Source organism: Microtus oregoni, unplaced genomic scaffold, assembly GCF_018167655.1.
Source record: "Microtus oregoni isolate MIOR12 unplaced genomic scaffold, Mior012 000036F_ref0000092, whole genome shotgun sequence".
Lineage (NCBI taxonomy): Eukaryota > Metazoa > Chordata > Mammalia > Rodentia > Cricetidae > Microtus > Microtus oregoni.
The window spans coordinates 22457353-22474181 of record NW_024543095.1 but is presented as its reverse complement, the minus strand read 5'-3'; the positions used below and the strand labels follow the sequence as shown (position 1 = coordinate 22474181).

Genomic DNA, 16829 nt, shown 5'->3' with positions numbered 1-16829 from the left:
AAAGCATAACAACTCATATTGTGACTGTCAGGTAATAGGCAATTTCACTGACTTTTAAAGTCTCTTGAAGGGACAGCAGTCTTAGCAGATTATGCCATTAGATCCCTGTCTTAAGAGCACATCTAATCATGCTTATGCACATTTGCATGTGGAAGCTCAACCTCTTGTGTTTAAAATAAAGCAGACTAATCTACGTTTGTTAGGAGAGTCTTGAATGACTTGCCTACCTGACACCACCTTGCAGCAACATAACTGTTGTTAGCTAGATCCAAATGATGGTGTCTTAGTTAGGGCTTCTACTTCTGTGAAGAGACACCGTAACTCCAGCAAGTCTTATAAAACAGAACATTTGATTGGACAGGTTTTCAGTTCAGAGGTTTGGTCCATTATTGTCATGGCAGGACATGAACGTGTATAGGCAAACATGAAATTGGAGAAAGAGCTGAGAGCCCTACATCTTGATCCACAGGCAACAAGAAGTAAACTGAATTAGGCTTAACTTGAGCATAGGAGACCTCCGAGGCTGTCCTCACAATGACAAACTTCCTCCAACACCTCCTAATAGTGCCACGCCCTATGAGTTTATTTGGGCTGGTAACATTCAAACTATCACAGATAACTTCCACATGCACACACCCACAACAGGTATACTCTTTTATTTCCTTGTCTGATATTCCATGTTATTCAGTTATATGCGTAATATGCAGCATACTGTCTGAGTAGAAAAGTTACACTTAAATATGGAAAATAAAATCGTGTATTTGAGATGCCATAATATTTTGTTTGCACTTACTCCTTGTAGTATTTTTGAGTGTGAAATATATTAGTGAGGTAATTAACGCCAGTCAGATACTGACTTTAGGTATTTTCTTTTCATTAAATTTTCAGCAGTGTTAGGGAACTAGTGAATTTAACACCATTGTTATTGATCATGATTTATGTGTAAAGTGTTAAATGTTTGTACATGAGCAAAAGCATTTGAACTTTAATTCAGAACCCTTATGATTCTTATCTAGAATTTTATACCAATTCTAATATTTCATGCACTTCGACTATATTTTCCATAACTGTACATACATACACTACTTAAAAACATAACTAAGGTGGCTATAAATTTGATTGTTATAGATGACTATCCACTAACCATTATTTCTTAGTTATCCTAAAGAGTTTGTAGTAGTAGCTTTTAAGAACTAGAATTTACATTACATTTTTTTTTGCAAGTGTTTAAATTTACATTTTTTATTTTAGGTTATAGACGTCTGCTAACGCTTGTTCAAATCAGAACACAAGCAATGGCAGGTAGAAAAGGACAGCACAGTTTTTCTTCTGAGACCAAGCTGCCACGCGGGCTCCATGCAGCTGCTCAGGGTGTAAGGACTCATCAGCAAAGTCAGGCGGGCTTGGCTTGCCCTCAGCTGGAGCAGTCTCCCCGTAAGCCACAGCAGGCCTGCTCAGTTCAGATCCAGGCACAGTGGCACCTCCGAGGCTATGACGTTCTTTCTTCCTTCTCCTCAGTGAGCGTTTCCCACATTGGCTCCTTGATGTGTTCTGGCAATTGCTGTATCTGTGTCTTTGTTACCCTTCGGGTAAGTTTCGCTGGATATACTCCAAGTAGACGTTGGCTGTGCATCGGGTCAAGTGTTTTAACTCTAAGCATCTGTAGAGCGTCCGCATCTCATACTGGACTCTGTGCTTCTTGAAGATGTGCACTGACTTGAGGAGAGTGAGCCGCTCTATCTTCCTTGGTGGCTCATGTACGTTAATGGAAATGCCAAGTTCCTTAGCAGCGAGCACGGCAAAATACTCGTAACTGTCTAACACAGCCTTATCATGGGCTTTCACTAAAATGGACAGGCGTTTGTACAATGTGTCTGGCTCATCAGAAACGGTTATAGCAGGAGGCCACCAGTTTGGGCTGTGCTGCTCTTGGGACCATTCACAGACAAATTTCCAAGTTCCTGCTGCAGGCGCCTGCACATAGCCATGCACGCCGCGCGCGTGAGTTGCATAGGTTCACGATTAGAAGCACATATCCAGTATGTTAAAAAAAAAAAAAAACCTCAAATTTGTATTAATATAAAAAAATCCATACCATTGTAAAATATTTGAGACTAGTAGTTGGTTTTCAGTTTAAAAGTAGATTCAATACTCTACCATTTTATTCTATCATTCTTATATTCCCCCCTTTTTGTTCCCCATCCCCCCTTTTCAACATTAGGTAGGAGAGAAAGGATAGACAAATGAAAAAAAATAAATCTCTTAATCTAACCTTTTTTTTACTTCTTCCCTAACCATGACTAATAACAGCTTACAACCAACTCCCCTAAATGACAACAAACATCCCAAACCCACCAAATGACCAAAAACTATCCACACCACTTCTTGGTAATGTGGTTGTCATTTTCTTCAAATTACTTATTATCTGGGGGCAGCAGCATCTTTAGAGGCCCCTGAGAAAATTATGATAATGACCAAGTCCTGGGAGAGCTAGCTGTATCATTTGTTGTTTAGTCTCTGTGAGAAAGTGTGGGGCTTAACAGAAGTCCTGCCTGGAGGAGTCTGTGAGCCTGGACCATCTTAACTAGTTGCTCTGAAGTTGTCCTAAAGATTTGCACGCCAAAATTGATCTTTGGGTAGTGTTTGTTAGCTTAAGGCATTACCACAGTCATCATTGAAGGACCCCTTCATTTTTTTTTTTTTTTTTTGGAGCACTCGAAGGTTCTTGTTATGAATGGTCATGGTTTACTGCAGAAAACTTAAAACATTTTATATGCTGTATACAACAGATCTCTGAAATGTTAGACAACCAGAATCTATCAAGTACATCAGGGGTACACAAGCTTAGTGCTTCAGACTCAAACCCTGAAACACTTACAAGTAGCTGGATGAAGCTTATTTTGAGAATTAATTAGTAGTCTACATGACTACTAATATCCTGACAAAGTTTATATATACATGAAAATCTTATAGATTTTGAGATAGTATTTATATCTTAGGAAAAGTTTCAAAGAGTCAAAATGAAACCAAGGATTCATGACAATAAAATAGTCCCTTAATTTTGATTTTCTTCTATCCCGTACTAGGCAGCTCTTTAAACATGAAACAGAGATTTTCAGTTTTCCTTTAACAAGCATGCTTAGGTTTAGAGAAGAAGAAAGGCATGCTCCAACTGCAAAACCAGCTTTGATTTTTAATTGAATTGGGATTAAGAAAAGACCATGTTTGGGAAGATTGATGAAATTCTACCCTGATTTACTCTTTTTCTTGGAATATTTTCTCTTGATGATTCCTCCTCTTCAGATATCTCATTTGTCCAGAAACCTATAGATTCCTTAGTTGGATGCTTTTATCCTGGAAGGACAAAAACAAAACCCTGCCCAATTCTAACTGTTGGAACAGGGTACATGTTCTTATACTTTCCTTGGCTAGTTGCCAAGTCTGCAGGTTGATTGTAATTGGCTTTCATCATCTCATAGGGATTGTCAGTCTTAAGAGGTGTGACTTTGTTGGAGTGGGTATGAGCTATTGGAGGAACTGTGTCACTGTGAGGGTTTGCTGTGCTTTGAGGTTTTCTATGCTCTGAGTACCACCCAGTATCTCAGTTGATTTCCTTTTACCTGCAAGATCTAGTAGTCTCAGCTCTAGCACCACATCTCCCTCTACGCCGCTGTGTTCTCTGCCATGGTGATAATAGGTTTAACTTCAGAAAGTGTAAGCCATCCCCTTAATTAAGTGTTTTCTTTATAAGAGTTGCCATGGTCATGGTGTCTCTTCACAGCAGTGAAAACCCAAAGGCACCAAGTGATAGAAAAGTCTTTTTTTTCCTGATTCTTCAACCTTGTCCCAAGCACTCAAGCTGTTAAGAGCCAGTGTGTGATCATCCAATTCAAACTATCTGCAACAAATTGCAGCAAGTTGTATGCATCAAATTCAACTGTTGCAACTCGGCATATTGGTGCTCACCTAGAAGCTGGTCTTGGGAATCATCAATGCCTCTAGCCCTATTTCATTGTTCTATGACTCTAGCTTGCTCTTGCCACCATGTTATCCATTGTGTCTGAGACCGGCTTTCAATATTTCTGTGACCAATTCTTTCCAGTCTTGTGGGATATTTCTGTTCTGCATTGCTTATGAATTTAACGTCTGCTTTACATAGGATGAACGCTTACCATATGAAACGACTGCTTCTTCAAATCTCCTCAAATAGAATATGTCTATAGGATTCCATTAACTTTCTGATGACCTTAGGGTGTGTGTTGTCTCCTGGTTGTTGTATAGTAACTACGGCAGGTTTTCTAATAATTTTGGGACACTGCACTTCAGTTCATGATGCAGTGACATGGTGGGTTCTTGTGTACATTCCTGTGTCTGAGTATTTCTCTTATTTTCATTAGTAGGTCAGTATAAGGTTTGTCTGGTTTTTTTTTTTGTTTTGAGACTCTGAGTAGCAGTCCTGACAGGCCTTGAACTCACTGAGATCCACTTGCTTCTGCCTCCTAAGTGCTGGAACTAAAGGTGTGCCTCCACCACCTGGCCTAAGGCTTACATCTTATCAGTCAAATTTTCTTAACTTTATATACAAGTCTTTCTAAAATTTATATCTTATCTGTCAACTTTTCATATTTGGCACAATTATCAGACCACACATTTTATATTTGGCAAAAGAAACCACTGTGGCTATAAGGATGAGATGAATTACCAAACTGATGATGATTATAATCGGCATTATGTCAATCCCAGCTAAGTCTTTTATCCCCTCATTTACTATTTTTATTTTCAAACCATACATGGTAGCATTATATAGGGTCCTAGTACCCTGCTTTGTGATATTTTTCATCCTTAACATGGAAATGATTTTTTTTAAAAAAAATATTACTCAACTCTCTCCCTCAAGACGTCCCAATGTCTCACCAAATCTGCTGACTTCTCTGTTTGGTGGTGGGCTCAAGCACCTCCTGCAGTTTCCAAGTCTAAGTCCACTTTCCAGAGTTCCCACGAGTAATGGCCGACTAGTGTGAATTCTCCATTTATGTGATTATGTCACACATTGGAGTGCCAAAATATTGTTTTCCCACTGGCACAGAGGCTATACCTGAATACTACTGTCTTCAGCCAGTAACTGTGGCAGTCACTGGCCCACTTCTCAGGCCGCCATGTCCTGCTAGATCTGTCTCTCACCACTGTCACCAAATATAGTTATTTAAAGATTTATTTTTTATTATGTATACAGTGTTCTATCTACCTCTTTGCCTACATGCCAGAAGAGGGCATCAGATATCATTATAGATGTGTGTGGTTGCTGGGAACTGAACTCAGAACCTCTGGAAGAGCAGTCAGTGCTCTAAAGCCCTGAGCCATTTCTCCAGCCTCCAGATGTACTATTTAACTAAATCCTTATTGTTCTATTTACCACACAGTTGGAGGCTAGGTCGAAAACCTGCTAGCTCACAGAAGTTGAACAGAAACTAGATGACCTTCCCTCTTCACCAGCATCTCAGAATGAGAAAGTCTCTTTTCTGTTGCTCCAAAAAGGGCTGTCACATTTAAAGTTCCTCCCTCCTGCTTCCTGTGTATCTCTTCTTTTTCTGGTTCCCTTCTGTCTCTCTGTCTACTTTCTGTCAAATAGTTGCTGACTCTGTCTCCTGACCCAAAGTTGATTTTATTAAGTTCACTCAAATGCAAACTTGGGATTCACAGTGTGATCGTGTATCCTACAACTTTAAACCACACTTAGAGTCTTTGGGGTCAGATGGATCTAATTTTTAACCATGGCTCTGCCAGTTAAACAACTTTGTGATCTTTGAAATTTTGCTGAATCTTCTTTTTAAGATTCTGTTTTCCTGTCTTATGATAGCATGGTAATTTATATCAGGGACTGGGGCAGATCAGTGGTAAAACATGTGCTTAGGAAACCCAGATAGATAGGTAGATAGATAGATAGATAGATAGATAGATGATAGACAGACAGATCGATAGACAGACAGATACATCGATAGATCGATATTGTGTATGTATCTGCATGTTTAGACCAGAGAAAGTGATACAAAACTAGAGTATCTCTGAAATGCATAGGCATGTGGCATAGAGGACACTCAATGAGTGTTCTCTTTCCGTGCCAATTTTAAAAGTTCATTCTTAAAAACATTATTTTACTAAGTGTGGATGTTTTTAATGCAAGTATGTGCACTACATGCATGCCTGGTTCCCATGGAAGCCAGAAGAGGATGTTGGATCCCCTGAAACTGGAATTTGAAATAGGTGTGAGCCACTGTGTTGGTGTCACAAATTGAGCCTGGGTCCTTTGGAAGAGCAGCTAGCACTCTTAACCTTTGATCCTTCTTGCCAGCCCTTGAAACTTCATTTTATGTCACAGATGCAAAGAGATAATGTTCAGACTGCACATCCATTTACTTGATATGTTAGGTTACAAGACTCTTGGCAATGAAACAGACTAAGAGGGAAGTAGCAATTTTCTGTTGTGAGTTTTCTTAAATGCCAGCTTGTATCATCAATTCTTTAGAATTTAAACATTTACCTTCTATGGATTGGATACTGACTTTGAGTGACCAATTGAAGCAAGGGCAACCAGGTGAGGAAAATAATTGAAAATTGAATGTGATTTTTCTTATCCACCAGTCTTCTTTGAAAACAAGACTAAGCAACAAACTATTTCTCTTGTTATATGGAGATGGGTTTGTTGCTTACTTTAGTGTATTACTAGTGTGTGTGTGTGTGTGTGTGTGTGCGTGCGTGCGTGTGTGTGTGTGTGTGTGTGTATTCATGATAGTATGCATATGTGGAAACCAGAGAAGGATGTTAGTCTATCACTCTCTGACTTATAATCTTGATATAGTGTTTCTCACTGAATCTGGAGGTAGATTGTTACCGAGCAAACCACATTGGTACTCCTGTCTCTGGCTTTTATATGTGATCTGAAGTCCAAGCTTAGATCCTTAATCTTTTCTTCATTTCACTATCAGTTAATATTTTGTTCGTTTGTTTCTCCAGCCTGTGTCCCATGCCTCACCCATCTCAGCCGTTTGGAAATTTGGGCCAGTCTAAAAGCAGAGCACCTTCGTTCTAACAGTCTCATCCATCAGTTGCCTCTTCCCCGAAGTCTGCGGAGCTATTTGCTCTATGAAGAGGTTTTGAGGATGAATGAAATTCCAGAACCTGCAGCTATTGATGATGTAGAAACCAGCGAGGCTCCTGATAGCTCAATTGTCAGTGCTGTATAGTCACAAAAGATGGGACTGTTTACAACTGGACTGCCCAGTCCCTCCTCCCCAATCCTGAGAACTTTGCTCATCCTGCCTTACTTAGTTGTCTCCAGTGTACTTTGTTTTGTGGTGTTTTCTGACCTAATCATTTTCTGCTTTGTTCTGCTACTGAGCTGTGATGCTGCTGTGGTGTTGGATGTGACCTCTTCCCAGTTAAGATTCGTGTTCACCTGTGCTTGAAACTAGGGATGGAAGCCATAAACTTCCCAGGAAGAAGATATAATGACTATGCTTTTGAATCACTTAACAGTGTTACTCTATTTATGCACCAACATCCTCTATGTTTATAAAAGGAAATTTTCCTATGTTGTTCTTATTTTTTAATTCAGATATATTTGTGAGGTGTTGATATTCTTGCATTTTAACATGTAAACTCAGGGGAAAGTTTTTGAAGAACACAGATTTCAGTCATATTGTTTTCTTAGATTCTTTCTTTATACTTTTTGGCAAAATATACCCCATTTTCAGTCTGCCAAGACAAGAACATACCTAAAGTCAAAGGCATACTCACTATGAAAATTATGTCCTTTTTAGAAATATTGTACTGCACTCAGAATATTAATAAGGAGACCTAAAAGGAGCATTCATACAGCACTGTCTGTAGAGACAGGGGCGCATTTCAGTTGTCTAATGCTAAATAGAACAGTCAGACTTCACTCAGCTCTAGAATAAGAGGGCAGGTTTGTTTCTATGAATCAGTAATAGCCAATAATAGTCTATTCATACATACACTACTTTTCCTTCTTAATACCTGGATGTATTTTTAGACCATTGATAAAATAAAGACCTTAGAGTCCTGCCTTGTGAGTTTTTACAATAGCTTTATCTAAACCTTGAGTCAAGAAAAATCAAACATCATCAAGACATTTGTCTGAGAGACTGGAAATTAGCCTTGAGAGGGAGGTATTAGGGTGTTACTGTCAGAATAGGCAGCACAGGCTGATTTCTACAGGAGGCAGAACTTCATCACCTGCCAGCAACCTGTGCTTGATTAGACCATCTGGACCCATCTCTAATAGACTCTCAAAACGAGCGTGATGAAGGTGACTTCATTAGAAGGAGTTAGAAGACTAACTCATTTCTCATATTCAAAGTCTTGTTTGATGTAGATATATAGATATTGAAAATCAGGCAGAAGTTCTGATGGTTCAATTTAACAAAGATTTTCCAAAATTGTATGTACTATGTTTTTTTTTAATAGTGTGACCTTTGTTTTTCAAACTCTGTTTCAGGATTTATTTTTGGTCATGGCTAACTATACACATAATGCTTTTACAGAATATCTTTTAATGTATTCTGTTTGTGTTCAATTGTATTACCAAAATCCAGTTTTCAATAACCTAGCATTAAGGGGTTTTTTTGAAGCCCTAAAATTCAGTACCCTGGCTGGTGATTTTTTGACTTTACAGGATTGAAAAAGTGACAAGCATCCCAGGGAAACTGCACTTTGAACTTCATCTTTTCCTAGGCTAGCAATACACAGTATGCTAGTCTGTTGGAGTCTGATGCTACTAAGAAGTGACAGTGAGCTGTAACTGCTAGCTGGTCATGTGATCACAAGGATGTCTGTAGGGGCATGAATGTTCATAGATACACACTGGAGTGTCCTTATAGTATGGTTGAGTATTCTTTGGGTATATGCCCAAGAGTGGTCTTGTTGGGTCTTGAGGTATGTTGATTCCCAATTTTCTGATAAGCCACCATACTGATTTCCAAAGTGGTTGTACAAGTTTGCATTCCCACCATCAATGGAGGAGTATTCCCCTAACTCCACATCCTCTCCAGCATAATCTATCATTAGTGTGTTTGATCTTAGCCATTCTTACAGGTGTAAGATGGTATCTCAGAGTTGTCTTGATTTGCATTTCTCTGATGGCTAAGGATGTTGAACCTTTCCTTAAATGTCTTACATCCATTTGAGATTCTTCTGAGAATTCTGTGTGGTTCTGTACCCCCATTTTTAATTGAATTATTTATCTTACATGTGGTTCCAAGCTTTGAATTTTCAGATGAATGTTTTTAATTTCGAGTGTCTGTAAAACTCAACGCATGAAATGGATCATAGAGGAGAACAGGCCTGGAGGGAAGTGGGATGGCAGAGGAAATGCACTGTGGAAGGGTAAAGAAACCTTGCAAGTGGAAAGTTTTCATCAGCGATGGGAGAAGTGTGATGGTGGGGAAAGGGTTAACCAAAATTAAGCATGGAGGAAAAAATCCTTTTGGAAAAATACTACATTTGAAGTCCTTTAAAATCATTTGAGGGGCTGGTTAAATAGTTTAGCATGTGAAGGTGTTTGATGCCAGCCATATGCTGTTGAGTTTGATGTTGGGAAACCACATGGTAGAGGTAAGAGTATGATCCAGAAAGTGATGCTCTTGACCTCTACACATGTACCGTGGTTTGCCACCAAGCCTAACGAATGGAGTTGTATTCTTGGAAGCCTAAGTAAAACAACTGAATGAAGGAGCCCTGCATGCATGGGTAACGTTTCTCCCAAAGATTAAGTTGACTAAACAAAAGTTCCAATACTGTGAGATAGTTCCCTCTGACCTGTGAAGTAAGGGGGTGCCTGTCAAACATTACAGGCTGCTACCAATGTCCTCATTTACACACGAGAATTAGATTGGTGGATGATTCTGAACACACTATACACTTGGGATATAGGACATTTAAAGGTCATGGTGCATCTGTGCTAGATAGCTTCCACAGTGCTAGAAGCTTCTATGCAAGCTACTGGATGAGGAAAGTTGGCGATGATTCTACCAATCTGTAGACCCTGCATGTGACAACTTGCCTGGCAAGATATTCTCCGTGTGATAGTGTGTTGACTCTTATAGGAACAATCAACTTTGTGATTTGATTTTAGGTCTACCACGCAGTAGGGAACTCTTGGCTGGTTCTGTAAACCTGGTTCAGAGCCCAATGACTAAGGCCATGGTGATGTAATATGGAATATGGAAATCTCTCTGATTCTAGAGACTGGAACCTTTGCTGGACATCACAGCCAGAGTTCATAACATGCTTTGAGATCATTTAAGATATAAGGCTGCTATCTTACTGTGTACTCAAACTGATTGTTAACCCACTTTTAAGAGAACAATGTAACAATGACCACTACTTTCCTTGGTCTTCCTGCATAGCCACCTTTTACAAACTAAACTAATACTTAAGTAATCTTATTTTCTTCTGTGCCCCCTGATCCAGAACAAATGTGTATCATTTGTATAAAACAGCAAACATAAAGGTTGAAAACACTCTTAAATGAATATCCACCAAAACAATGGAACACAGCAGCATTACTGGGCAAACATGGTGTTTGTAATGTTTTTTGTTGTCTGGGTGAGTTGGGATCAGTTACAGTTATTACCTTCATCCCTTGTAAGACTCCACAAATGATTCTGTAAAGTATCCCACTCCTTCCCCAGGTGATTCTTATAGGGAAATATAATAAAAGAGTGAGCAACAAAAGGGGCAGACACACACATTTACACACAAGGACAGATGTAGGGACAGACATAGACTCAGACAAGAGAACAAGCACAGGAACAGACAGACTTCTTCAGAAAGACACAGATTTAGAGTCATGCAACAGACAAAGAAAGGAAGACAGGGAACATGTAGAAAATTCAAATCTGGAAATGAATCCCAGTGGAAGGGCTTTTATTTCTTTCCTTAATGCCACACTGATGAAGTATTGGTGACCCTGAGTTAATCACTGATGTGTTGAATCCACACAACAGGCCCTCTGTTGTTGTTTTGTTAAACTTACTTAGAATCAAGCTGCCTTCTGCGTGCTCTTGCTGACACCTATACATTCGAGCAACTTTTTTGTTAATAAATAAATTAATTTACTTATTTATTAAAGATTTCTGTCTCTTCCCCGCCACCGCCTCCCATTTCCCTCCCCCTCCCCCAATCAAGCCCCCCTCCCTCCTCAGCCCAAAGAGCAATCAGGGTTCCCTGCCCTGTGGGAAGTCCAAGGCCTACCCACCTCCATCCAGGTCTAGTAAGGTGAGCATCGAGCAACTGTGATCCCTAATGAGAGACGTTTCTTTAGTCAATGGGCTCTGGTGAATGCATAGACTCACACCTGGCCGAAGTTTAGAGAATGCATAACTGTGCAGTTCTCAGACCTCAGCAAGACATCTGAACTACAACACCCTCCAAGGCTCAGGGACTACTCTGGAAGAGAGAGGCAGAGGTTGTAGATGGTTTCTCTGAAATGGTGTCAAGGACACAATGATCATCACACACAGGAAGGGATTGTTAAGGCCCCACCCTCAGTGAGGGACTTTTCTCACTTAATGTGTGCTAGGGGATGGGATGCCATAAAATTACAGGAAAAGGAAATTCACATAAGCAGCCACACTTTAACTCTTTAGATTTTAAGGCCAATAGAGTAGTTTGGGTGGTGCTTTTACTTATGTTAGAGTTGAGTATGGAAACCTCAACAAGGCTGGTCTGTGACTTAGAAAATCCACTAAAATTCATTGACGCCTATTATTGAACTCCAGTTCCCAAAACTGTAATGGCAGTCTCAGATACTCAGAAACGGGCTCAACCTGGACTTTGGAGGATTTTTGGAGGATAGATAAAAGCCAACATTCCTTAAAAACTTGTGAAGCTAGTTCCTCTACCCAAAGGTGTCATTTCTCTTATCACTGGAAGTAGGGAATATTGGCTGCCTGTGGTGTCTATTACCATAATAAGGTACAGACCGGCCTCCAGGCTCCTTCAGTAGCACAAGTACCTGCTGTACAGTTCAAAGTCCATGCTAGTGTTCTAGATCTTCTACCCTCCTGCCCTCCTCTAACCTTCCTCTAGTTCAGAAGAATCTCTACCCCAGCTTCTCATTCTCTTTCTAAACCTATCTCTCTGTCTCCCCCCGTCTCTATGTTCCTCTCCCTCTTTCTGTATCTCCTCCTCTGTGTCTCTCCCTCTGCCTCTCCTTTTTCTTCTTTCATAGTCAGGTGTTCAGCCAACATCTGTTCCTGGTCTGTCTGATTTGATATGCCACTATCTGTTCTATCTCTGATAGGTATTATAGAAGCTTTCTCCTTAAACATGTCACCAAGACATCATGTCAACAGTTTGTGCAATACCAAGAAACAGTTTAAAATATTTTTTAAAAGTATTTTAATGAAAAAACTATTATATAGCGAAATCAGTATATATGATGTCAAGAAATACTTAACATTAAACTTTAGAATTTTTTTAAATATTCCTGAAATTGTCATTGTTATTGGTAGCTCCTCGTAGGCTTCAGCAGCAACTAAAAAGAAAAGCAAGAATTATCAGTAGTATCAAGAACATCATTGGTGGCAGCATCAGGATGAGCAGTAACAGAGGCATCACCAGTAGAATCTTATGTAGTGTCATGTCACAAGGAATGTCATTGTATTTGAGAAGTGTTGACAATGTGGAGTCTTATTTCATTGGTGTTATTCTCACATGTTGCTTCTTTGGGGGTGTTTATTTCCAAAATGATGCTATTCACATAAGTCACAGTTTATGGACAGAGAAAAATAGAAACTAATATCTAACAATTACATTTCTCTGCTTAGCCATTCAGACAACACAAGTTTCATGTTAGATGTATTTTCAATATGATTGGAAAAGATAAGCATTTTTTCTAGTTTTAGGTAATGGCTAAAGAGTCCTATATATAGCACAAAATTTATTTATGATATGTATTGGTGCCAAAGAGAATTGGATTTCTAGTGCATAAATCATCATCTATTTTAAACCACTGCTGTGGTCTAACTTACCTTGTTAAACTCATTTTAATGCATGTCACATGTTAAATTAGGTTGAATACCCACATCATCACTGTTGATACAAATTTCAGAAACCATATTCCGGTTGTTAACATCAGCAGTGCCATTGTTGCTTCCCAAAGTGGCAGAACCTTGGAGTGAGTTGCATAGTGGGTGTATTCAGCTGGATTGGGAGCACTGAAGTACTCATTAGCACTCTGAGGGTCGAAAGCGTCACCTGGCACATGAACAAGAGCAGATTCCTGATCAGTAGTGAAGCTATCACACTTGTGTTCTCTTCTAAGCAAGTTTCAAGAACAGGGTCAGAATGTTGTCGAGGGGGAGAGAACGAGGAGGAAGGAGAGAAAATGGCGTCCGCAGATTACAGTACCTACAGCCAAGCTGCAGCCCAGCAGGGCTACAGTGCTTACACAGCCCAGCCAACTCAAGGATATGCACAGACCACCCAGGCCTATGGGAAACAAAGCTATGGAACCTATGGACAGCCTACTGATATCAGCTCAGAGCACTGCCACCTACAGGCAGACTGCATATGTGACTTCTTATGGACAGCTTCCCACTGGTGATACCACTCCAACTGCCCCCAGGCATACAGCCAGACTGTTCAAGGATGTGGCACTGGTGCTCATGACACCACCACTGCCCCAGTCACCACAACCCAAGCCTCTTGTGCAGCTCAGTCTGCGTATGGCACCCAGCCTGCCTACCCAGCCTATGGCCAGCAGCCAGCAGCCGCTGCACCTGCAAGACCACAGGATGTAAAGAGCCCACTGAGACTAGTCAACCTCAATCTAGCATGGGGGTTATAACCAGCCCAGCCTAGGGTATGGACAGAGTAATTACAGATATCCCCAAGCACCTGGGAGCTACCCCATGCAGCCAGTCCCTGCACCTCCACCCTATCCTCCTACACATCTTATGCTACACATCCTATCTTTCTCTTCACAGCCAACTAGTTAACGATCAGAGCAGTTACTCTCAGCAGAACACCTATGGGCAACCGAGCAGCTATGGACAGCAGAGTAGCTATGGTCACAAGCAGCTATGGGTAGCAGCCTCCCACTAGTTACCCCCCTCAGATTGGATCCTACAGCCAGGCTCCAAGTCAATATAGCCAACAGAGAAGCAGCTACGGGGAGCAGAGTTCATTCCGACAGGACCACACCACATGGTGTCGAGGGCAGGAGTCTGGAGGATTTTTCCAACCAGGAGAGAACCAGAGCATGAGTGGCCCTGATAACCGGGAGAGGAGAAGAAGGGGATTTAATCATGGAGGCATGAGCAGAGGTGGGCGGGGAGGAGGACGCGGTGGAATGGGCTCTAGAGAGCGAGGTGGCATCAATAAGCCTGGTGGACCCATGGATGAAGGACCAGGTCCTGATCTAGGCCTTCCTATAGATCCTGATGAGGATTCTGACAACAGTGCAATTTATGTGCAAGGTTTAAATGACAATGTGACTCTGGATGATCTGGCAGACTTCGGTAAGCAGTGTGGGGTTGTCAAGATGAACAAGAGAACTGGGCAACTCATGATCCACATCTATTTGGATAAGGAAACAGGAAAGCCTAAAGGTGACGCCACAGTGGCCTATGAAGATCTGCCAACTGCCAAGGCTGCTGTGGAAAGGTTTGATGGAAAAGATATTCAAGGAAGCAAACTTAAAGCTTCTCTTGTCCGAAAGTAGCCTCCAAAAACTAGCAAGTGGAGTGGCATGCCACCTCATGAGGGCAGAGGGATGCCACCACCACTCTGTGGAGGTCATAATAGCCCAAGAGGTCCCAAAGGAACCATGGGTCACATGGGAGGCATTGGAGGAGAGGAGGGGGCTTCCCAACACGAAAAACCCTGGGGCTCCTGAGGGACCCCCTTGTGGAGGAGGAAATGTCCAGCACTGAGCCGGAGATTGGCAGTGTCCCATGCTGGGCTGTGGAACACAGAACTTGACCTGGAGAACAGAATGCAACCAGTGAAAGGACCAAAACCTGAGGGCTTCCACCCGCTACCATTCCAACCTCTGGGATGTGATCGTGGCCGAGGCGGCAGTGGTGCCATGCAGGGAAGAAAAGGTGTCCTTATGGATCGTGGTGGTCCGGGAGAAATGTTCTGAGGTGGCAGAGGTGGAGAGAAACGTGGCTTCTGAGGTGGCCATAGCTTGGACCGAGGTGGACTTGGTTGAGGAATAGGACATGGTCCTGAGGATCTTCCTGGACCATTGATGGAACCGGTGATAGAAAGAAGTGCTGGACCTGGAGGTCCTGGAAAGCCTGCGTAAATGGAAAAAGGTGAGCACAGTCAGGAACATAGAGACCGGCCCTACTAGAGAGACCTGATGAGCTGCATGGATGACCAGTTTTATTTTTTTTTACACCAGAAAATATTTTAAATATATAATTCCATATATATAATATTGACCACAACATCATGATTATTACTCTCTGTACTTTAGGATTTTCACCATTTCTGAAGTAACATTAAAACAAGTTAAATCCTAGTGAGCAGAGTTTTTTTATTTTCTTTTAAAGATGGTTGTTTTAGACTTAGCAATGGGAACCCCTTGTGAGCATACTCAGTATCGTTGTGGACTACCAAGGGAGCCTCAAATTGTAACAAGGTTCATGGTTGTGATTGTTTTCAAAAACATTCCGAGTGTTTATTAACTGTCAAAAAATAATGTTGCAGAGGGTCCATGGTGTCACCAGTGTGCCTACAGGAGCAAGCTCATCGTTAGGATGTGGTCTCCCCTTGCATGCCCAGTGTAAGTCCTAAAGAACGTGTGTGATCCATTGTGGTGTCGTGAAGGGTAATTTTCTCAGATTCCTGAAGAGTGTCACCATTGTGACTTGTACCTGGAAATGAAGGTAACTCAGTGTCGGCGGTAGGCTGGGGCACAATGTCTTCATCATAATTTGCAGGAAGAACTACTTCAGGCTTGGTTTCTTCAAACTTTAAGGAAATTTTGAGATCTTAGTTTTCAATAAAAATGTCACTGATTTTTGTTCACTTTAGAAGAACTTATGTGTTAACACCAGGGTCTTGATTTATAGGCCTCAAATAGTTGTTGGTTCAGGGAATTTTATCACTATAACCACAAATAATATGTAACCTTTGATTCCTTTCTGTATGATTCCGAGGCCAGAGATTGAGAATCTTAAAAGGGGACCTGCTCAGGTTTATGTGGGTGTGGGGGGGGGATGTGGGGTGGGAAGAGAAAAACCTTCACAACGTGGATCTCTATTATCAGCCGGGGAAGCTGTCCTGGTGCCATGCGGCGACGTTGACGCAAACTTATGGACACTTGTGGTCTTGGAGAAATGTCCTGAGGTTGCAGAGGTGGACAAAGTGGTGCCTTCTGAGGTGTCCGTAGCTTGGACCGAGGTGGCTTTGGTGGAGGAATACGACGTGGTCCTGGGGCTCCTCCTGGACCATTGATGGAACAGATGGAATGAAAAGGTGGTGGTCCTGGAGGCCCTGGAGGACCTGTGTAAAAGGATAAAGACGACAACAGTCAGGAACATAGAGACCAGCCCTATTAGAGATACCTGCAGAGCTGCATGGATGACCAGATTTATTCTCTGAACCCAGAAAATGATTTACATTCATAATTCCATATTTATGATGTTGGCCACAACATCATGAGTATTACTGTCTGTACTTTAGTATTTTTACCATTTGTGAAGAAACATTAAACAATTAAATGGTAGTTGGCTGAGTATTTTTTTTTCTGTAAGTTGCTTGTTTGAAGACTTGACAATGGGAGCCCCTTGGGA

At 41.3% G+C, this 16829-nt stretch overlaps 2 pseudogenes; one reads left to right on the top strand and one right to left on the bottom strand.

Moving 5' to 3' along the window:
* Nucleotides 1-1221: 1221 nt before the first annotated feature.
* LOC121432840 lies at nucleotides 1222-1988 on the bottom strand (annotated as a pseudogene).
* An 11420-nt stretch (nucleotides 1989-13408) lies between these two features.
* LOC121433036 lies at nucleotides 13409-16595 on the top strand (annotated as a pseudogene).
* Nucleotides 16596-16829: the final 234 nt, after the last annotated feature.